This window comes from Micrasema longulum, unplaced genomic scaffold (genome assembly GCF_059751315.1).
Source record: "Micrasema longulum isolate JH-2025_06_02 unplaced genomic scaffold, ASM5975131v1 h1tg000443l, whole genome shotgun sequence".
Taxonomy (NCBI): Eukaryota; Metazoa; Arthropoda; class Insecta; order Trichoptera; family Brachycentridae; genus Micrasema; species Micrasema longulum.
In genome coordinates this window covers 396,882-420,367 of record NW_028277642.1, presented here as the reverse complement: position 1 = coordinate 420,367, position 23,486 = coordinate 396,882, and the positions used below count along the sequence as shown (strand labels likewise).

The following is a 23,486-nucleotide window of genomic DNA, read 5'->3' as shown; positions in this document are numbered from 1 at the left end:
TAAAATGAATAAGATTTTGTACGTAATAATTTATTGCATTAAAAGGAAAACGATTTTGAACGTAATAATTAGTATTATGAACAATACGATTTTGTACGTAATAATTTATAGTATCAAAACAATACGTTTCTGTTCGTTATAATTTATAGTATCAAAACAAGAAGAATTTGTTCGTAATAATTTATATTATTAAAAATAATATTTTTGTGTTCGTAACAATTGATTGCATTAAAAACAATACGATTTAATACAGAGTTTGGACTTCAACACAGAAAATTTCGTTAGCATGTTTATTTAGTATCATTTAATTTCTCGGCTTAAAATACCACGCTTTAAATAAGTGTAACTGTTTTTTTTTACAATATGCGTAAGAGGTAAAACGTAGTATCAAAAAATAAAGAATTATTACACAGCAATAACAGTAAAAATAGTAAACGAAAAATCCCACAAAGGCATGGCCTGTTCGTAGGTATACAAGAAATGTTTATGAATTTTTGCTCCTATAATAAATAGACAGAGATATAATATTTTTGTATAATATAAAAAAGAGGAAAAAAAAAGTTCTTTAAAATATTATAAGGCACATTTTTATTTTATGGTAATTAAAAAGAAAATAAAAAATATTTAAAAAACATAAAAATATTCCTTATATATTAAAGAGCAATAAAATCTATCATGGAAATAAAGAGTTAATATCTTTAGTTTGAATTTAGGATAGTGCGTGTTTTTTAAAAGAAGGAAAATTTTGAAAGTTAGGGATCAATGAAATATTATCAGCAAAAAAGAATAAAACTTTTTTGGGCCTATAAAATATGCATGTCTCTGTGCTAGCCTCGTTTTACAATGTGATATTTCTAACACACAATTCCTTCTTCGACTCGATCTATTTGAATTACTTGTAAAAACATTTTAGTTCTTAAATGCTCGTATATATTTTAAACATTGAAAACAATATATTTGTATTATATCTTAAAGTTTAGTTTCTTGGATCAATTGGAAAGAGGGAAAAGTGCGATTTTTGTGAAGCATTATTTTTAAGGTAAATTTTTTAACTGATTCTATTTTTTCAATAGTTTCAAATTTATTACAGTTCACTTATCTATGATTTACCTTCATTGTTTTAAAAACCAATAATTTCTTTTTTCCAACTAAAACAATGTGACAAAAAACGTTACCCACGCTCTCATCTTATCTCATCGTCTCATTTAGCGCACCCGTGCGCGCGTTAGCTGGGTCACTTTGTACAACTTTTTTCAGATTTTTGATCGACAACTCTTCACTCGCGCGTTCTACAAAAAAATGTTTCTGTAATTTTTTTGTTGAAAATAAAATTATCTACAATTTTATCAAATGGACATGTTTTTTTCAACCTCATACTTACTAAAATGCAGAGCTTCAAAGCACTTTGTTTTCAAATCTTTAATTACGTACTACAAAAAAACAGTATCCGAGCTTATTCAATTTGAAGACAATGTTAATAAACACATTTTTGCTCTATTAAGTGCATACAAAAATCAAATTATGACTATAATGTATATTCCATGTATTATATAATATAAGTATGTATATTCCATGTATTATATATATAATATTATATGATAATAGGATTTGCGCCTGTGAATTCTGACTGCGAATCTGAGAAGGATAAGTTTCGGACAATTCGGACGAGTGTGAAGAATGTAACGAGGCACTCCTTACATGTTGGTCCAAGATCCTTCAATATTCTAACTACAAAACAATCACTGATACAGTTGAACGTAGTTATGCGGAAAGCAGTCAGCCACAGAAAAGTGAAACTGAGATAATAGCACATTTATGAAACGATAAAATAATCAAATCTACACAACAGTTTGAATGTCTTTGACTTTGCCAAATGATAAGCAATTAATATATTCGTATTTTTTATTACAAATAAGAATCTAATTATGTATTTGACCAGTTTTAATGATTTTTTAAAGTACAGTCAGATTTTTCTAGTGCTGTGGGTGTGTTTTGAAAATTAAGAAATGCTGTTTTTGTGATCAACACTATTTTCAGGTGTATAATAATATAGTTTTTTGTATGAAAGCCATCTGGCTGTTTTTAGCAGAACATAGAATTGACCTTACTGCACCCGATAACACCAATATCTCATTTTTTCAAGATCATGGACTGGCTGCTTTCTGCATAACTACGTTCAGTTTAAAGTAGGTTGGAGGTCTTGGATTAGTATGGAAAAATACACATTCTTAAAAATAAAAAAAAATGCATTTTTTTCATTTTTTTTTTGGACCACACAGGCCAGGAGGCCTAATTACAGTGGTGAATTACATTACAGAACAACCAGGATTGAGACAAATCACATTTTAAATTTTTGTGTTCTCACCGGGAATCGAACCCGGAACCTTCCGTGCATGAGTCAAGCGTCTTGACCACTACACCACGGAGGCCTCCGCATGCACACTGCAAATAAATCATGTTTTCGTAATATCAGCATATGTTAGTTTGGTTTTTCTTTTTCTTTTCTTTTCTTTTTTTTCTTTTCATAGTCATGTCATACCATATTTTATGCTAAAAACAAAAAAAAAAGGAATGGCCCATGCTCAGACGCTGAAGTCTTTGTGGGCATTTTTTTCAATTTATGTTATAGCTTAATTTTATGATGTATTTTTCTTAAGTGTATTATTGTAATTATATTTCTATGTAAATAATATATGTATGGAAAAATAAACAAATAAAAAAAATTAAAAAATAATGGAAAAAAAATTTTGAATTGGTGGGTGGGAACTCGGAGAGACGAGATATAGTCGGCCCTAGGTATGTTCGGGGATGGAAGGCAGAATGATATTGGAAGAAGGCTGCTAGAGGTATGTCTGGAATGGAACCTTTTTCTGTCAAATACGTTCTTTGATCATAAGGAAATCCACCAGTATACGTGTCAAAGAGGCAACGAAAGGTCTATTATCGATTATGTAGTCATCGACTCTAGATTGAAACCTGTAACAGTTGATACACGTGTATATAGAGGAACCGAGATGGAAACCGATCACTTCTCGGTGGTATCAAGAGTAATTTTGTTCAAAGGATGGCGGTCCAAAACCCGTAAGATACAGGCGCCTTCTAGAGTCTAAGTTGAAAAACATAAAAATGATGACATGAAAGATAAATTTGAAAGCGCGGTTAATCGTAGACTGATAGAGGAGTGCGAAGAAAGTATGAGCATTGATGATATGTGGGTTTTTTTGGAAAAAGTATGTGTGAAGTCTAGGAAATAATAGATCCCTGCAAGTATGAAGACTGTCCAGCATCTCTAGGTCAGTTGCCATTTTTTTAATGCAATAAGTTTCACAAATAAATAAGGAAGGTTTTCATACAGCAATTTTTTAGAAATTTTATTTTTTATTTATTTAGAAAACCAACAGTTCTACAAATGAAACTTAGTAACATAGTAATATAATACAAATATAAACAATAACGTTCAAAGTATTAACTGTTTTAGTATTGTAGTACCTGTCAAGCTTTATAAGTGCTAATTTCAGTACCTGCTGATAGTAATTTTTTAAAGTCTACAGTCTACATCATTAAATTTAGTAATTTGTACTGAACAAGACCTACGGAAAAAAGTATAGTGGTTTGTTTTTTTTAACATCTCGTTTTATAACGTTCAAATGCGTTCAACCACTTTTTCCGCATTTCTCCATTAGGTACTAGGAATGGCCGTCTTCACCGTAGTGTTTATGGACATCGGAACTAAACAGTACTTGTATCTTATAACTAAAGACATTTTATGCGCGTTAATTAGTTAAAACAGCGTAAAACAATGATTACAACAAAAACAACACGTAGGCTATACAAATTCGTATGAATTTGTTTGAACGGTCATTTGGATTCGTAACGCGTGACGTCACAAGCCCATTCGGCATCCGAATAGTCGTTTTGGCGCCAATTCAAATAATACGTTTTTAAACCGCTCTGAAAAATTAACGCATGGACATAAAAAAAAACTGTACAGTTACCATCGTGATTTTTGTCTCTATTTTTTTGCAAAATAAAAAATAACGTGATAATACCCTATTTGGATTTTATAGGTACTTGCGACATATTAACAATCCAAAACAGCATTACCTATTTCCAGGTAAAATGTACTCGGCCACTGGACTAGGCGGTAAAAGTCATAATAAATGGAAAATTCATATCCGTAATTATATTATAAATGCGAAAGTATGTTAGTTTGTCCTTCTTTCGACGAGGGAGCGACCGATCGACGTGACTTTTTCTATAGGGATAGATAGAGATCTGAAGAGCGTTACATACTACTGTACTCAGAAAAATTCTTAGTGGACAAATAATTCTTGGTAGGAATTCGATTCTCAGTGGAAAATACATTAATGTTAAGTTCTACGACGCACTTATTAATTCGACATCACTCAAAGAAACGTTTTTAAACAGAGCTCAGTTCTATTATTATATCTCTTTCCTGTTCGGTCAAATCAAAAGATTTAAGTGACTCTCCAGTCTGCGTGTTTTGCTGACAAATACTTCGTAATTTTTCATTATATCGTGCGATCAAAGCCGCGATAAATGTTGATCTCGATTTGCCGAAATCGAGACAAATTCTGTCAATTTCAATAAAAAAATAATTTAAATGATCATCAATTTTTAGTGAGAAAATCGTTGGAATCTAGATTGAAGACAAATAATGAGAAAACTATGAGCAGGTATCCTACTTTGCGGACAATAAGACAACACCCCAATTTTCAGTTGAATTTTCAGAGTAAAAAAATTCGTCTTGTGGTCCGAAAAATAGTCACTATTTTTCTGCAGATATTTCAAAATTATAAATTTTGATTTTTACTCCCTCTCTAAACACGAATTTTCACTATATTAGAGAGGTAGAAACGTTATTATTAATTATGTATGCACACAAACCATTTGTAATTTTATAAGTACTTATTTTGGCAATATTTTTTTCAATAAATATTTTTTTTTAATGTTTGTGGCCCAAATATATTTTTATGGATGTTGGCTACATTGTACTGAAAAGCAAAAACTTTAAACTGGAGGGAAAAGGTTGGATTTGAAGAATCTGGACGCCCGACGATTTTTATTGGATTATAAGTAGAAAAAACATTTTCAGTTACTCAAAATTGGATATAAAATACCTTTTCTCATATGTAAGTATTATTTTATTTTATCTCTTGCATAAATTATGTGCATAATTTACATCGTTATGAAATATCATTACAAATTACAATGAAGATAATACTCGAATGCCGTATGATTTGACTCCCTTGTTTGTACGAAATTACAAATACAAACCATTCCGCTAATATTGCTATTCATTTTGTCGGTTAATTATTATTTTCTCAAATGATTTGTACAGATTCGGTAGCATTTAATGGTGCCTTTTAAATAGTGTAGAATCAAAAGTCACATTTCGAAAATATGCAAACTTACTCTTATTAGCGCTATCTATCCATAAAATCCACATAGTTTCGTGGTCGAAATGTAACTTTTAAATGTAGAAAAATGCTTTACAAAATGAGCGTTGATGTCAAAACTAATATAACGAATAAATTTAGTTTTGAATTTTGACACCAAACCCCTTTCAACCATCATAACTCAGCATTTTAAAGGCTTGTCAGCAGGTGGGAAATCGAGGATATGGAAGAAAATCATAAAAAGTACACTGTAATACCCCGGACAAATAAATTACTGGAGATTTTTCTTGTAACTAATGGGAATCGATTCCACGGCGCCATTTTGAATGTCGGTATACTGTTGGACCAAGAATCAGTAAATTTAAAATCATTATGAGGTTTCGTTTGGTATAAGTATATTATATATTGTATATGTAAAATGTTATTATTAGAACCTTATTTTTCCTTGTGTTTACTATAAAGTCACATAATAATAAAACTTGGGATCAAAACTCATGTAAACAAATGCGGATTTATCTCATTAAATAAAACTTTAAAACACAATAAAATAATAAGAACAAAAATCCAACATAGGCATAGCCTGTGCGTAAGTATACATGATTTTATCCGTTTTACGTTACAGCACGTACACAATACGTATTTTAATAAAAGAAACAAAAAATAAACCTAAAAGAGCAAATGAAAACTCAATGTTTCCCAAAAACCAGTATCTCTAATAAATTCTTGCAATTTGTTTCTGAAGACATTACTATCTAGAGACAGTGGATGATGCATAGTGAGGGTTGTATATATTTTTTCATTTTAGTAAAACTTATGTAAACAAAGGGAGGATCTACCCCATTTAATAAAACTCGCAGTTCTTTAAACTTAAGACTAAGACTATGTTAATCATAGAACTAAATAAAATAAATAAATAAAACACAGTTCATTTCAACAAGAGAAAATATGTATGGAGCAACACAACAACGTTGCGTACACGGTGAGTTCTGCAGGAGGAGAGAGTGAGGGTAAAGCTTCAGGCTGCTGACCCTAGCGGTGGTGGAAGTGTCTTAAGTGTTGCCATCGTTATACTTGGCCATCCTGCATCTTGTTCGTGACCCCACAACATAAAGCAAACAAAACAGTTAGTTCAACTTGAAATATAAGAAGGGGTACTGAAAAGTAACTAGAATAACACCACTAACGGCCACCTATTAGCGACACATAACACAGTGCCATTCTGATAACATTTCAGTTCTGGTGATTACTAGATGGGCCATCATATAGCTGTTTCACACAGAAAGCTCATATGTGCGCTCATCACCCTTCAAAACTCCACATACAATGGGGTCTATCATATTGTACAATATATATATGATATATGTAATATAAAATATATTTTGTTAGTAATTTATAAATAAATAAAAATGAATAGAATTATATAAATAACAGTTTACATGATACAGCCTTTATACACAAACTCAGCGAATACATAGGTAGTCACATATATGTCTAACCTTCAAGAGGGTCTATCAAATCATCTCTATCCACATCTCTCACTACCATGGCTGTCAGATTCACTAGAATCATCAGGTACCCCTTTATAAGGTCTCAAAGCATCTGGCGCTGCCAAAACCACAAACTTTTTGTAGCCTCACATCCCCTTGATGCTTCTTATCTCGTAACGGTCAATACCCAAGAGAACTTTGGTTACCTTATTTGGCCCACCATACACTGGATCTACCTTATGATTGACTCCCGCTCCCCCTTGTACACCACCATGATAGCACAAGATCTCCTAAATTATACCTGTGCGCTTCCTTGCGACGTCTATCATATTGTTCCTTCATACGTTGGGCAGTTACTTCCATAGCTCTCTTAGCTTTGTTTCTTCGCTCCATTAATAAACATTCCCTGTCTGAAGTCTCTATTGCGCTATCTTGTTGATGTATGTCACCCAGCAAATTACTACTGTGTCCAAACATCAACTGAATAGGGGTGTATTTAGTACTAACACTAACGGTGTTATTGATGCCCCATATTATATCAGGTGTGCTCAGATCCCAAGATCTTGCATCCATGTCAGTAGCTCGCATGGCATCTAACAAGGACCTGTTCATCCTTTCCACTTGACCGTTTGTGCGAGGGGTTGCCACTACATTAAGGACATGTTTAAATTTTTCTTAATCGAAAATTGTTTAAAATGCCTACTGCTAAATGATCTTCCTCTATCTGAGATTATTCTACTGAGAACGCCAAAACTGCTAAACATCTGATTTAATTTTCTAATGGTCTCTACCGACTCTAGAGTGCGTACGGGGAATGCAAACACAAACTTGGAAAATGAATCTACCCCTACCACTAGTAAATAATTATTCTCTAGTTTACTCTTGGCAAAAGGCCCTAAATGGTCCACATGAACGGTGTTCATAGCGACATCCAGTTTGGGTATCGTGTGGAGCTTTTCCTTCCTTTTTGCCATACTGACCCTTAGCAAATGCACAATTAATGCATGCGTTAACATATTCTTTATAAATCTAGTCATTTTTGGGAACCAAAACTCACTTTTAACTAATTGTCACCTGTTAACGTCTTTCGATACAACCTCCCATTACTAACATTAAAGTCATTTTTAAAGTCTTTATTTGCTGTACCACTTTTTAATTGTTCTATGATTAAAGTGACTTTAAGATCCTGTAATTGTAAGGTGAGTAACCAATCATCTGTCTTAATCATCTGTATCATCTGTGTGAAAGGAATAGGGTTGCGACTTAGAGCATCTGCATGCGGTCACCGGGACGGTATTCTATTTACATATCATGGTCTTGGATCAAAAGCCACCAACGGGCTATACGTGGTACCATATCCTTCTTAACAAAGGTCGATCTAACTGCAGAACAATCTGTGACTACCTTAAAATGAATGTCCACCAAGTATACACGAAAGCGTCTTATGGACTCAACAACTGCTAGTGTTTCTAGTTCATAACTGTGATAGAAAGCTTCTTCTTTTGACGTGACTCGACTAAAATAAGCTACTGGTTTAATTTCTCCACTTAACTGATATTGCATAAGAATTCCGTCAAGACCTAGTTTGCTCGCATCTATATGTAATTCAGTGATTAGTTCTCTGTCATAAATAGCTAAAACAGGCCTGGAAACTAGCGCGGACTTTAAGGACTCGAATGCCTTAATCTGCATTGGGCCCCATTCCCATGCTTTCTCAGTTAGCCCTGTGAGGGGGCAAGCTGTGGTAGCAAAACCTTTAATAAACTTTCTAAAGTAACTAGCCAAACCAATAAAACGGCGTATTTCATGAACATTTTTCGGAGCCACAAAATGTTCCACAGCTAAAATCTTACCTACTCCTGGGGCTACCCCATCACTGGTAACCTCGTGACCCAAATAGGTAATCTTCTGCTGTAGAAAAGAACACTTCTCAATTTTTACTTTCAGATCCGCATCAGCTTAAAGTGCCAATACTGTCGTCAATAAATCCAAGCCTTCCTTTACTGATGATGACGGTATCAGAATATCATCCATGTAAAACAGAATACTTTCCTTTGGTACTTTGCTTAAAGCTTTCTTAATAGTACGCATAAAGACTGATGGTGCATTAGCTAATCCATAACTCATACGAAGATATTTGTACTGTCCATCTGGAGTTATGAATGCCGTCTTGGGTATCGATCCCTCTGCGATAGGAATCTGGTGATAGCCTTGGGTCAAATCTAAACTTGTAAAATACATTTTATTAGATAACTTACAAATTTGATCATCTATGTGGGGCAACGGAAATCTGTCTTTAATTGTGATGACGTTGAGCGCTCTATAGTCAACACACAATCTATAGTCACCAGTCTTTTTACTAACTAAAATTACCGGACTAGCATAATCTGAGTCGGATTCTCTAATTATCCCATTAGCCAGCAAGTCATCAACCTTTTCTTGGACAATCTTTCTCTCGGAGAATGATAATCTGTATGGCTTATGGTACACAGGATATCCGAGCTCGTCTTGATTACCATCTCTCCAATATGTGTGCACCCAAGATCAGAGGTTGCACTCCCAAAACATGAATTAAAAGTGTTCAATACCAATAGCATTTTCATCTCCTGAGTACTAAAGCGTCCAAAATCCAAATCAGCTGCTTTTAAAGAATAACATAAGGTACTTACAGTTTCACCAGGGGCCTGACCTTTTGGGGCTCCCTCACACTCAAGAGCCCTAGTCAGCAACTGGCCTTGGCTCCAGGTAATCGGCTACTGACCAAGATTATGCACTGTCAGATGAGGGTCATCGTTGCTCAAGAGGGCGCCTGGCATCATGCACGTCGTAGCTCCCATCTCGTATCATCCTGGTGCTGTTGTCAAGCATTCAGTACCTGAAACATTAACTTTTACTGGCAAACCGTGTTGGGCATGATTATAGTATCTTCCGAACAGGTCACCGGATGCGATATATTAAAATCAGTGGCTTCAAGCCGAATGCTATACTTTTTAACGGGATGCTGAAATAGAGGTGATTATCAATGTGGCTTCAGACCCAACAGATCACTATAGACCATGTGCATTTCATGAGCAAAGCCTATGAAAACTCTTAGGAATTCGAAATGTTTCAGCCAATTTTGGCTGAAAATATGATCATTCATTCATTCAGGTTATATTTAAAAATATTATTTATACTGTAATAATCACGATAGGTGCTTTCATGCATTCATATTGCAAAGAGGTTAAAGAGATCCAGAGTTCATTCTTGGTTTGTCATATACGGCAAATCCACAATATACTTGCACTGCATTATTGAGGAGAACCAAAAGCTTTATAGCTCCTTGACTATGTTTGTAAATTCTGAGCAAGTCATCATCATCATAAGCTCAACGGACCTGTGTGGGCCTTGCTGCATCAAGGAGTCTCTTCCACTCTTGTCATTCTGCTGCCCTGCCTCTCCAGTTCCCCGCTTTGTTGTTGCCGTATTCGTGCTGATGTAGTCCATCCATCGCATTTTGGACCTTCCTGGTCTTCGTCATCCTTGTGGCACGGAGAGAGTTAGGCGTTTTATGGTATTGTCAACCATTCTAAATATATGGCCAGCCCATCTCAAACGCCACGCCTTGATGGAATTGATCACATCAGGCTCTCCATAAATGTCATATAGCTTATGGTAGCAACAACACCAAAAGTTGTTTTCTCTCACAGGTCCATAGACAACTCTGAGGATCCTTCTCTCAATCGCTGCAATGGTTCCCACAATATTCTTTGTCATTACATAGGTTTCAGAGGCATATGTCATTGATCATAGTGAAAGTACTTCCTCCACATACCCGAAACTAGATTGTGGGTCTTCCTATCGTTTTCTCTCATACAATAAATCTATGTTTTTTTTTTTTTCAATAAACGAGTTACTCTTTTAAAGTTTTCAATTTCGTACATCGCAATTTTCATTGAATTTTACTCTACTACTTTCACTGTGAGTTTGGCAAATTATATGAAGGGCCTTTGTCTGGTATTGTCATTCATCCTCATGTCCATATTGCAAACTTGAATGGTAGCAAAATCTGTATTTACTTGTATCACAATAGACTGTGTCCATAATAGCAATGTTATAAATTTAGTAATAACAGATTATTAAATTTATAACATCAGATTATTAAATTTATAACATTGCTATAATGGACACAGTCTATTCTTTTTTTTAATTTCTCAAATTCAACGCCCTTTATATAAGTCACCAAAAGATAAAACCCACAATCATGCGTGTAGCACTGCTTATTTAAAGGTTTTTAACTACATAAATTTAATCAGGTCACAGTGAAAGGATGTTAGTAGGTAGGTACTACGTTTGACGATTTCAACACCAAGGGTTAGCAACACTACTTCCCTTTGATGGGAAAAGACGGCACCAAATAGTAGTTCAATTCATACCCAGAGACATTGGTCTCTCTGGACAATACATCAAATTTAATTTCAATTTACCTACCATTTCGCACATTTCCTGACAAGAATTTTACAAGTATCAGGCACCATATAATGGTTTGATCAGTGTTTTTTTTGTACAGTACAATCTAAGCGTTTCTTCTTATTAGTTCGATCGTAGTTGGGTAGTCGGCTTCCTCGTTTAATGGTCAGCGCGTTTGCCTACCATGCAAGAGGTGTCGGGTTCGATTCCCGACATGGTTGATATGAAATATTTATTTGAAAGGGTGTTTTCACTCTAGAATATTTCATAGTCCCTGAACTGGCACCTGAAGCGTAAGACTGATCACCTTACCTTCATGTAACAAAATTGATCGAGATATGCTGCGATTGGTGTACCAATCCAGTGCCCTATGCACCATTATATGCGGAAAGGGAATGATATGTAGTTGCGTAACAACGGTTGGCAGCCATTATTCTCCTCCTGATTTCTTACTATGTATTGTTGTCGCTGGTTACTGTGAAGCCCAAGTATGTGAACAGGTTGGCCACCTCAAAATTGTGGTATTCTGCTGTGAATGTGAGGGGGATTATGCCTTGGGTGTGAGAGGCAATCTTAATTTTTTTTTTGTCCTTATTATTTATGATGATGTCAATATTATCTGCATAAGCGAGCAGCTGAACTGACTGAAGAAGATATTGCCTCTAGTTTCTATTTTTTAGTCCCTGGTCACCTTTTTCAAGGCTATATTGGACAGGAGACATGCCATTATGAATCAGGAATGATTTGGAGATGTCTATGACGTATTCCTGGCACTTTTACAGTATCTGTCTCAGGCCATGGATTTGATCAGTTGTGCCTTTCCCGGGTGTGAAACCACACTTATAGTTGCCAAAGTCTCCAAGAGAAGAAGGTGTCTTAGAGTGATTTAACATTTATCCTATTAACCCATTTGTGAATTCTTATCTTTAATTTCGTTTCTCGTCGATCATTTACTTAATTTATAAAAATAGTTGCTAATTTAAATGTTCATGTTTTCTTGCAGCTGCAGCATGATGAACGATCACCCTTATCAGTTGGCTGGCTCATCTCATATGGGCCATAATGATCCTGAGATAGTGTGCGCCTTCTGTAAGCGCGACTTTAGTGACCCCACCGATCCTTACAGAAAAACCAGGTGCGGTCATAAATTACATGTGAGGTGTATGAGTATCTGGTTTCCAATAGTTAACCATTGCCCAGCCTGCCGAACTCCAATTGACAGCTGGAAAAACATTACAAACACATGCGCAGCTTGCTTAGGTGATCTTGGTGACCCACAATACACATTCACTGCAAACTGTACTCATCAGTTTCACAATGATTGCTTTGATTGGTATTCATCCTACAGAAACAGGTGTCACATTTGTCAGAACGTGATACACGTCTGCCATATCCGACTACATGATGATAAATCCTCAGAGGCATTGCTGAATCAAGCTATAGAAATGGTACGCTTCAGATACCTTTGTAAAATATGTTTGCAGCTATTTGAAGAGAGCGAGAGACCAATGTGTATAACTAAATGCGGCTATATTTTGCACGTACATTGCTTGAACGAGATCCCTGCACTGTGTAAGAAATGCCCAATTTGTGAAAAGAGCATAATATAGATTGATATAACCAACAAGTGTGTGGTTTGTATGACCACCTATATGCACGGTGAGGTGCAAACGTACTTACCATGTTTCCATACATGCCACCCGCAGTGCTAGGAGAAGTTTAAAACAAGTAATCTTTGTCCTGTTTGTAAATTTAAGCCAGTAAATTGTACAATATGCCAAAATATTATTACAAAAAATAATCTGTATCCCTGTGGCCACAAATTATGTATGAAAAAATTGCTAGTTTACAGTAATTCATGCCCGCTGTGTCAAAAACCAGTGAACTTGTCGATCTCTGTGGCCACAACTTCCACAAATAATGCAGAAACAAATGGCTAGTTTACAGTAATTCATGCCCGCTATATCGGAAACCAGTGAATATGTAGTTGTAATAGAGCAGTAATATACAGTAGCGAGTATTGAAATGCTTTGAAGAATGTAGATAATCTTTTTTAATTTTTTTTTAGAAGCATGTGGGATATTGTATGGTTTTTATTTTGTCTTCCACAGTTATCAGAATACATGTGTATTTCATCGATGTTTGAACGAACTTCAGTAGTGAGGAAATCCAATAAAAATATAGCCACTTCATATGGGGACTTTCTGGCTTCACCTTCATGATATAAATAAATTCTAGCAGTGTTCAAGTTTTTGAATTTTAAGTATTTAAAATATTAAATTTCAGGTAAAGTTAAAGAAATATTTGCGTTCTTATGATTTACCCAAATATTTCAATTTCGGGGCCATTTTCAACTAGTTATAAATAACTCTATTAGAAAATGGGAACCAAGTTGTGATAAAGTGGGGTGCGAACACTGCAAACTTAAAAGGTAACTTCTGTAATCTATCATCAGCCTGAGTTTCTTCCTTTTTTTCTTCCTTTAACCATTTTTTCGCTCAAGACATGCAAGCACCTTTATATTTTTTTACTCAATTTAACACCATACTTTGACTACATCCTATCTGGTGTCCTATAGCTGTAGAACTAAGTTTTTGCAACATCAAAGTAAGAATCAAATGTTTTGTAACACACTCAATTTTTCCCATACTCAGAATAAAAAATAATGAGGCTAATATGTTAACTCATTGATATTCATGGTGAAACTAAATTATTTGAAAAGCCCCCGCACAGTTACAAAAAACTAATGGTACCAATAAAAATAACAGTAAATAATTCTTAAAATGCCCTTATTTCCGCTATTACCATTTTCAGTGAATGAAAACATTTCAATGCTCACTACTGTATATGGATAAAAAAAATATACAAAAACGGCAATATTACATAATGTCGACCCTGCTTTCAAATGTGTTTTAAACGTGTGTAGGCCTAATACACATTATTCTAGTATGTATTTGTTTTAACTTCCTTTTGATAGATTTTCAAACAGAGAAGGAAAACTTTTTGAAATGGAAATATGGAGGTCTAGGTATTTATTGGCTGGTTTAAGTTCACTTCACTTTACACACTGTGCACACTTAAATTAACCAATACATTTCAAAACCACTCAAAATGCCTAGACTTCCATCATAGAATTAAGAATAGTCCAGAAACCGCATACGCACATCAAACAGAAGGCGACCCAACTGCTCAATGAGTAGTTTTACGTTTTGACTCATTAATTAGTTTCTTTGTAGACGTCGCTCAGTACGCAACTCCTGATTTGAATTCAACTATGCCGTGTTGTGTACTTTTAAAGTGTAGAAATACTGCTAGGATCTTAAAGAAACAGGATGGTATCACATTTCCTGTGTAATTAGCAAACGAATATTTAAATAGCAAATGCATTACTTAAAAATTGAATTATTTTTCCATCTGTCAGATTGTCGAAGAAACAAAATATAAATTTCGTTAGTGTTGCCGTTAGTATTTTTTTTTTACCCCACTTTGCTCATCTAATGAAAGAACTAATGAAAATTAGACCTCAGATTAAACAACGCCGTGGGGGACATTTGACCAACATTATCTTTATAATATCAAATATTATTAACACAATATAAAAATATCCTTTTTATGTAAAAGATTTTTTTTTTTTGTATTTTAAGTTTAAAGTTCATTAATTCAATTACTCTCATTAAATGACCCTTTACTTATCTACTCTGTTGTGTCAATCAATGTTTCCGCGTGCACAGTAAAAATTTTAAGAAATTTGAAGATTGCTTTTTTTACCTTACATTCGTATTATGATTATTTTTTTTATCATTAAGCAACATTACGCGGCGACATCACGAATGCGCGCGGTGAAAATAGGGCATGGTGGGGGATATTGAACACAGTCCGATGTATTCAAATATGATTCTACGCTCCTTCTGGACTATTCTTAATTCTATGACTTCCATATTACCTTCTTGATTTTTTTTCGTTTTCTATTGTGAAATATCTTTCAAATAGCTGATACAGCATAATTTTGGTTCCTATAACATAGTTTTTACCAAATTTTTTTTTAGTTACTTGCAACTGATGTACATTTTAACTTTGTGATATATACTCGTAGTATATACCATGTTAAATGGGTAATTAACATGAATTAGTTTTAAGCACTGCAACAGTATCTTATTGTGCCGGTTTTGAAATACAACCTGCATTTACTATGTTTCTATTTCCTATGTTCCTTTTTAATTATTTATTTTAATGTCACTAGTACCTTTCCTAAGAAGTTATTTCAGACTTTATGGTGCATAATTAGTAATAGTAAAGTAGGTATCTACATTTATAAATATTGTTACAAAGAAATGCATAAATGTGCCTTTTATCTAAAGTACATGAATAGATTATTGAACACAGTGCTTAATAAGTGAGGTGGGGTGGGGTGGTGATTATAATTTTGCGTGGATATTATTTGACCGAATCGTTGATCTGTGTTAATTTTTGCGGGGAAATAAAAGATGCGTTTGCGCAATGATGGCAAGAACGGAAAAGGACAGTATGCGGCCAAACAAACTACAGCAAACAAAAATCCTACCTTTAGGAAGACAGGAAAGGGAATCCGGGACAGGAATCTGAATGATATCTTCAAGTTCTGGCTTCTGGGTAGTTTTTTCCTTTTTTGTTGAACACGGAACTTTCACTATAGTTATTTGTGAAATATAAAGATGAATGTGGCGGAGCGGCGGTCAGAAAAAGTAAAGATGTTCAGATGCGGGCAGATAATTATAAGACAAGCAGTTGCGGGCAGATAAAATTATGAACATGCGGTAGTTGGCAGAAATTATCAAGAAGATAAAGAAAAAGTGATTGTTGATGTCTGTTGCTATGGATATGGAAAATTGTACCCATAGCAACCATAGCTACCCATGGCCATAGAAACGAGGAGAATAACAAACAATGAAAGTTGGGAGATCACAGGATGGGTAGGATAAGTAGACCTTCATCCACTGTCAGTCTATCCAGCCACAAATCACTCAACCCCACCAACCACTCGCGCAACCAATATGCATATAGTTTTATGAAACGTGGCAATAACGAGAAAGCACTCAACTATAAAGAAATGCATCTATAAGGTTTTGGTAATGTATACTAAATAATTATAGTAATCCTACAGTAGTTTCTATGTAGATGTGATTCTGACGCGACGATTGCAAAATATAATACACAATTTACCGTCTTATCAATTGTGTTATAATTGTATTCTGATGCGACGCTACGATTGTAAATATAGAGGCCGTTTACATGTGGACCATACTATTTTTTCTTAACATTGTCTTGTCTCAGCACTGTGAACATACTCGACTGCGCAGGACAGGACGCTGGGACAGTACATAAATTCTGCCGCATAATTTTTGTATTGGACAACGGTTTAGTCCTGGAACTGAAAAAATATTGTATTGTGAAAATAGCCTTAAATGCTTAATGTACTGTCTTATTAATTTTGTTTAAATATTGTATTATGGAGATTGTGAATGTAATGCACAATATATTGTCTTACTAATTTTGTTTTAATTGTATTCTTAGGATTACTTGTTTTATTCGTTTTGTTTTAATTGTATTTTTATGATTTTTATGATTACTTGTTTTATTCGTTTTGTTTTAATTGTATTCTTACGATTACTTGTTTTATTCGTTTTGTTTTAATTGTATTTTTATGATTACTTGTTTTATTCGTTTTGTTTTAATTGTATTCTTATGATTACTTGTTTTAATTGTATTCTAATGGGGATTCTGAAGCTATGACTTTGAATATAATGCTCAAATAACTATATTATTGATTTTTTCCAGTTGTGTTTTATGGTGATTTTGACGTCACGATTAGGAATATGCACAAGTTACTGTCTTATTCATTTGTTCATCTGTCACAATTTTATTATCTTGAGGATTCTGACGAGACGATTGTGAATGTACTCCACAATTTACTGTCTTATTAATTTTATAATAGTATAATTGTTTTCTTATAGGGGGTTCTGACGCAAAGATTGTGTTAATACATTAATTTTAGGAATTGTGAGGATACATTATTGACTAATTTGTTGGTGTTAATATAAAATGTGTCCATTTATTACCAAGTGAAGAAAACAAGATTACACACAAAAAAATCGCAACAAATTTGTAAATAATGTTTACTTACTAAATATGTGCTATCAAAGCATTCTCTACTGTTGCTCTAGCATTCAGAATAACAGCTGTAGATGGTTCATAGCAAAAAAATTGATGTTGTGTGGTGTTACTGGTTTTGTAAAACATTTGTAATATTTAAATTTAATTGACTACATTAACTACATACATTTGTATTCACTCGTTAACTTATTTAGCATAAAAAAAATCACGCAGTATTATTTCAGATTATAAGAGATTTCTAAAATCATAATATAGTAGAAAAATTTACAGAATTATAAATATGTAATATGTTTACCATGTCGTGGCGCTGAAGAAAACTGTATTGCTATGAACCATCCGGGTCCTATGTATAACTTTCTTTTTTATGAATAATTTTTTTAAATAGTTAATATTTGCTTTATTAATTTTATTTTCAAGTAAAGTTGGTGGTAATTGTTCAAACACTCTTTTATTACTTACTTACATTGATTTGCTACTAACTTACCTTTATGTTATAAGTCCGCCTCTAAGACCTCGGGGAGCGGACGCCGCTGAGGTCCGAGTGAAACATACATATGTACCAGGAACTAGTAATAAACACGCTTTAGTAAAGTTCACTAATTTATTTTACACAAAATATGGGAAGAGTAAAGAAGAGACAGGAAGCTACTTATCCGTGAGGGCTGCTCTTGTTGCTGCAGCTTCTGCCGCCAAGGTTCAGCTCGATTCCTCCAAATAGCAGGCTGCTTTCCCTGTTGCAAGCCGCCGGGATTCTGCTCGACTGCGGGCACTGGCGTAAACTCCTCTTAATCACTCAGCCAGGAGCCGGGTAGCAGTCTCCTTCCACTCCGTTTTCCCTTTTCCCCCTCATTTCCTAACCGCCGTTTTTCGAACCCTCTAAAAACCTCCCTTCTGTCAAATTCACCCGCATGCCCCTGGGATGCTCTGACCAGTAGTGCTGTCCTTCGGGTTAGTTACCGTAAACGGGGCAGGCTGTTTAAGTTTGGTTATAATAGAAACCGGGACAGATTTTATAACGTAACACCACCTTATAGGATACAAACAACCAAGTACATTGAAATAAACAGGTGAGCAAATTAGAATCTGGAAGAAAGCACATGAGAACACTGGTACGCGGCGGGAAAGCAATTGTTTCTGACTAACTCTACACTATGCTTTCAAATCGGATTAGGCAAAACACTATGTTGAAGCGGCGACATGAAAGATACGAAGAAGTGATGATGAAGCGTGAAAAATGATGCCGGTATCCACAAAGACAATGCGTTAGATGAATGGCCTTGTTCTTGGCCATGGTTGGAGGTAGTGACTTAGAGTGGGGAACGAAGGGAATCATGGGTATACAATAAAGAAAGTTAGGAATTGAAAAAGACAAAATCATATAGCACAATAAAGAAAGTTAGGAATTGAAAAAGACAAAATCATATAGCTACATAGGTGAAATTACATACAGAAATAGCATGGAAATGGCACTTGTAGAAGGTGTACATTTCTAATTTCAATGCAAAAATTATACAACCATATAGTGAGCGTACCTGATTATTACCAGGTAATATAATATAATATCTATGGGAAGGCGTTAGAAAAGCGGTTATGTTTCTAGCTATGTAAATGTTTAGAAATACAAAAAAACTTGCAGATAAGTTGAAGGAAAGTGACACATCCTAGGTTTAAAAATAGCCACAGACTGGCATGAGCAAGTATCCAACACAGGGGAGAAAGATAGCACGTTAGAGTGTCATTTTCTCAATATTCTTATAACTAGACTCCACTTAACATTCCATTTTTAAGATGAGACAAAAGTTGTAAGATTGAGACAGTTGGTACGAGTATACTAATTTATTGAGACTCATTGAATGGCGTACACTATCAGTGGTGATGAAACTGAAGGTTTCCGAGGCCTTTTATCCCCTCTGATAACATGAGTTAGACAAATAGGTTGCAATAGAAAGCAACAAGACACTATGGTCTGTTTCCAAGTAAACTTTACATACCTACATGATTTTAATCTATGATCTCAAAAATATTTTTATGCCCTACAATGTAGAGTCTACATGGTACTGCATTCACAAAACTTACTAGACGCATTTAAAATCTACAGGATGTTGATTTTAAAAAGGTTATATTAATTTAAATTAAATGCGCTATCTTTAAAAAAAAAATCCTAGTTGGATTAGAGGGTTGTGTACATATTTGAAAAAAATACAATGTGATAAGAAAATGTAGTTCTTTAATATTGCTCTTGAAAAATCCATAAGAGATGCAGGAGTAGAAATAACAGGAACTGTTTTTAGAAAGATCACCCAGATATTAGCCTGTGCAGATGACCTAGACTTAATCTCTAGAACTGTCCCGGGATTAAAAGATGATTTCTTAAAGCTTGGAATGGCTGCAAATGACATGGGTTTTAAAATAAATACATCTAAAACTAAATATATGTTTGCAAGAAAGTCACAAATAATCTATGTACAACAGGCAATTGACGTTGGGTCACACCACATAGACAATGTCAATTCCTTTAAATATTTAGGTACTGAAATGACTAATGATAACAATTATAGTACCGAAATTATAGCAAGGCTATCGGCAGCAAACAGATGTTATTATGGCTTATTTAAACATCTGAGATCCAAATTGCTCATTAGAAAAACTAAGACCATTATTTACAATACTCTCCTCAGACCGGTCATTGCATATGGTGCCGAATGCTGGGTTATGACCAAAAGAGATGAAAATATGGTATTAGTATTCGAAAGAAAAATATTAGGAAGATATTTAGTGCTGCCAACCAAAGCGGAGTGTGGAGGAGACGGTTTAATCATGAATTAGAGGTACTGTATGGTGAACCCAACATTGCACAATTTATCAAAATAAGAAGATTACAATGGTTGGGCCATGTGCACAGAATGAATGATAATCGTACCCCAAAAAAGATTCTTTATACCACTCCGGAAGGCAGACGAAGCAGAGGCAGACCAAAATTAAGATGGCTGGATAATGTGGAAAGTGACATTAGAGCTATTGGCTTGACGAACTGGAGAAGAGCCGTGGGGTGCAGGGACGAATGGAGACAAATTCTGGAGGAGGCCAGGGCCCACAATGGGATGTAGCGCCACTGATGATGATGTTATGGGACCAAGCTTCCACAAAACAGGTAAAATACCTGTGGTTAAGTGTAGCTGACGCACTACCGGCGAGTTTAGCAGGTCCACTTTCACTAGGTCGTCCCTTCCGCTGGTTGTAAGGCAGCGGAAACCGAAGAGCAAAGCACGCACTGGTTTCACTACAACTAAAAACCGACTTAACTCGTAGTCCTGAAAAGGACTTTTAACTCCAGAAGAAAGCTCCGCGGTCGGGATCCGTAAGGTGAGAAGTCCAGTAGTCAAACCCAAGGGCAGGCTTAGGTCTTGTAGAGTAGTTGGTATCGGCGGAGGGTAGAATGGAGAGATGATTCAAACACGAGCAGTAGAGTGAGACTGATTTATTGTAAGGCGCTGCATCCTATTTATACACAGAAAATACGCATGGCCTACAACGGCCGGCCAATAGCCGGCGGAAGTTAGCCAACCAATCATGTCGCGAGAGGGATAGCGCGCTGTTGTACACTCAATCTGTCTCCCTCTCGCCATGTAAAAGGAATACCTTCCCCCCGCCACCTGACCGCATTAGGGTGCAGACCGCGCGGCAAGCAACATATACAGTACAGAAAATATTACACGAAATATTATATTAAATTCATATGAAACAGTTACATTTTTATTCAACATTTATAATTCCTATTCCTAATTCTCTAGGCCTGGGTATAATGAAAACCACCCCTGAAGGTAACAAATAAAAGTCTTTATTGAGGGGACTATTACACTTACATTCTACCAAGGTTTCTATTCTGGCTGGTTATTTAAAGGCCCATTGAGGGCCGCTGAGTTTCTATGATGTCCGTAACAGTTAAAGAAAGATTAAATAACCTTGATTAAACAAAATGGGGAACAGTGACATTGTCATTATGATTGTCATAGATGCTGGAAAAGAAATCAGCAAAGAGGTTTGCCATATCGGGACCGTCATCAGCTAATTTATGAGCAAGGCGCATTAACCACACTCCTCAATTTTTCTTAATTTTACTCACGCGTTTTCAGAATACTTTGAGATTTGACTGAAGGGAAGCCTCAACACCTGAGATATAATTATTAAAGTAACGCTCTTTGAATAAGAGTTTAAATTGCTTTCTTAAGTTTGAGAAAACAATGAAGTTAATGAGAGCCACTTACCTTATATTCACTGTGGACTTTCATCTTTTCCCACACCAGTTTTTTTTTTAATCGTGGTTGAACCATGTAGGATACGAGTTTGCCTTGACTGCCTTTTTGGGAACGAATTCTTCAATTGTATTGTTCGCGATAGAATTAAATAGACTGACTCATTAATATTTGTGATTCTATTAAAAGTAGACCAGTTGATTTTGGATAAAGGTGTACACATACTGTTATAGTCAGCGATTTTATAGTCAAGACAAACTGTTTCTGGGTTCTGGGTGGCATCAAATCCAAGAGGAATTTCAATCTGAAGAGGGAGGTGATGGGGGTCGACAGGTACTAACGGGTTGTTACATTTTTTAATTTTAAGATAAGACATATTAGAAATTACAAGATCTAAGATTCTATTGTTGAGGTTTGTAATTTGATTATATTGTTTAAGATTTAGAAAATATCTAGAAGAGTTTGGGCTTTGGGAGTGGAGGAGATCGGAGAATGGGTTGGGTTAGACCAATCAATGTGAGGGAGATTGTAATCTCCAAAAATAAAAAAAGTTGCATTGGGAGTTAAGTTTCAAGTCTTCCATATCATCAATGTGCTTCATGTAGACATTAATATGAGCTAGTGGGGCAATGTAAACACACAATTATAAATGTCGTTGAGTTGATCTTCGCCATTATGGCCACCTGTTCAACAGTCTTGTTTTTTAAAGTTAGTGGTCTTGTTTTTACCTCTACCTCCACCTGGTGATCTGCTCGTACGGTCCAATTGGTACACATCAAAGTTTTCAAATCTAAGTTCTCCTTTTGATATTTTATCTGAAAGCCAAGTTTCAGTTATTAAAAAAACATTATCAATGGTTGGAATTGTGAGTTTGAGATGTTCGAGGTTTGATCGTAGACCGTGCAAATTTTGATAAATCATTATTAGCTGGAGGCGTTTTGAGCAGTTTTTACTATTCCCTCCTACTCTAAAAAAATTTTCCGGGACAATTCACATCTTTCAGCTGCTTGTCGGGCAAGACATACTCGAGACCCAGTAATGTGTGTGGCATCTTTCCTAAAGAAAGTGCAGGTTGCGCAAGCTGGAGAGTTGTCTTTGTTAGGGCAGGCTTCTCTTTGGTGACCCAATTTGGTACAGTAATGACAGCTAGGCTTGTTTGCCTTGTATCTTAAGGCGGTATGTCTATATAATTGACAGTGGCTGCATTTAGAGCTGTCGATCCAGTCACGGGCTCTAAATAGCTGCCAGTCGAGAGCAAATTATCAAAGAATGTCTTACAGAAGGGGGCACTCTATAGATGAGTGCACATTCCTGTATGTGGACCTGATTTGTGTGAAAAAATTTTCATACAAATCTGGCCAAAATTACAAAACTTAATAAATAAAAAAAAAACATAGCGCTGATAGGTAATACAGAAAATGTTTTTTTTTTAGATTTGGCTTAGTTTAATAGTCTATTGACAAATAATAAAAAATATAAAAAACCACTGAACTTCCTCATTGTGAAAGCACTACAATTAATCATATAAATCATAAATATGTATGTCAAGATTCTTAATTAATACCTTGTTAGTAACCATGAAAAGGGTTGTCTCTGTTAGTAGGATGTTTAAAATTAATTAATGTACTGCATAAAATCTTTGTAAATATTGTAAAGAAACCAAGGCGTTATTTTGATTTTTCATAAAGATATTTGTTATTAACTTTATAAGAAAATAAAATTTTGTG

The 23,486-nt window shown here is 35.0% G+C and overlaps 1 long non-coding RNA gene across 1 annotated transcript; it reads right to left on the bottom strand.

Moving 5' to 3' along the window:
• Positions 1 to 6,366: 6,366 nt before the first annotated feature.
• On the bottom strand, positions 6,367 to 16,138 carry LOC148281531 (uncharacterized). The gene is made up of 3 exons (XR_015822335.1): positions 15,918 to 16,138; positions 9,577 to 9,782; positions 6,367 to 6,506 (listed from the first exon to the last, which is right to left on the bottom strand). It is a non-coding gene; the product is annotated as an uncharacterized LOC148281531 (long non-coding RNA).
• Positions 16,139 to 23,486: the final 7,348 nt, after the last annotated feature.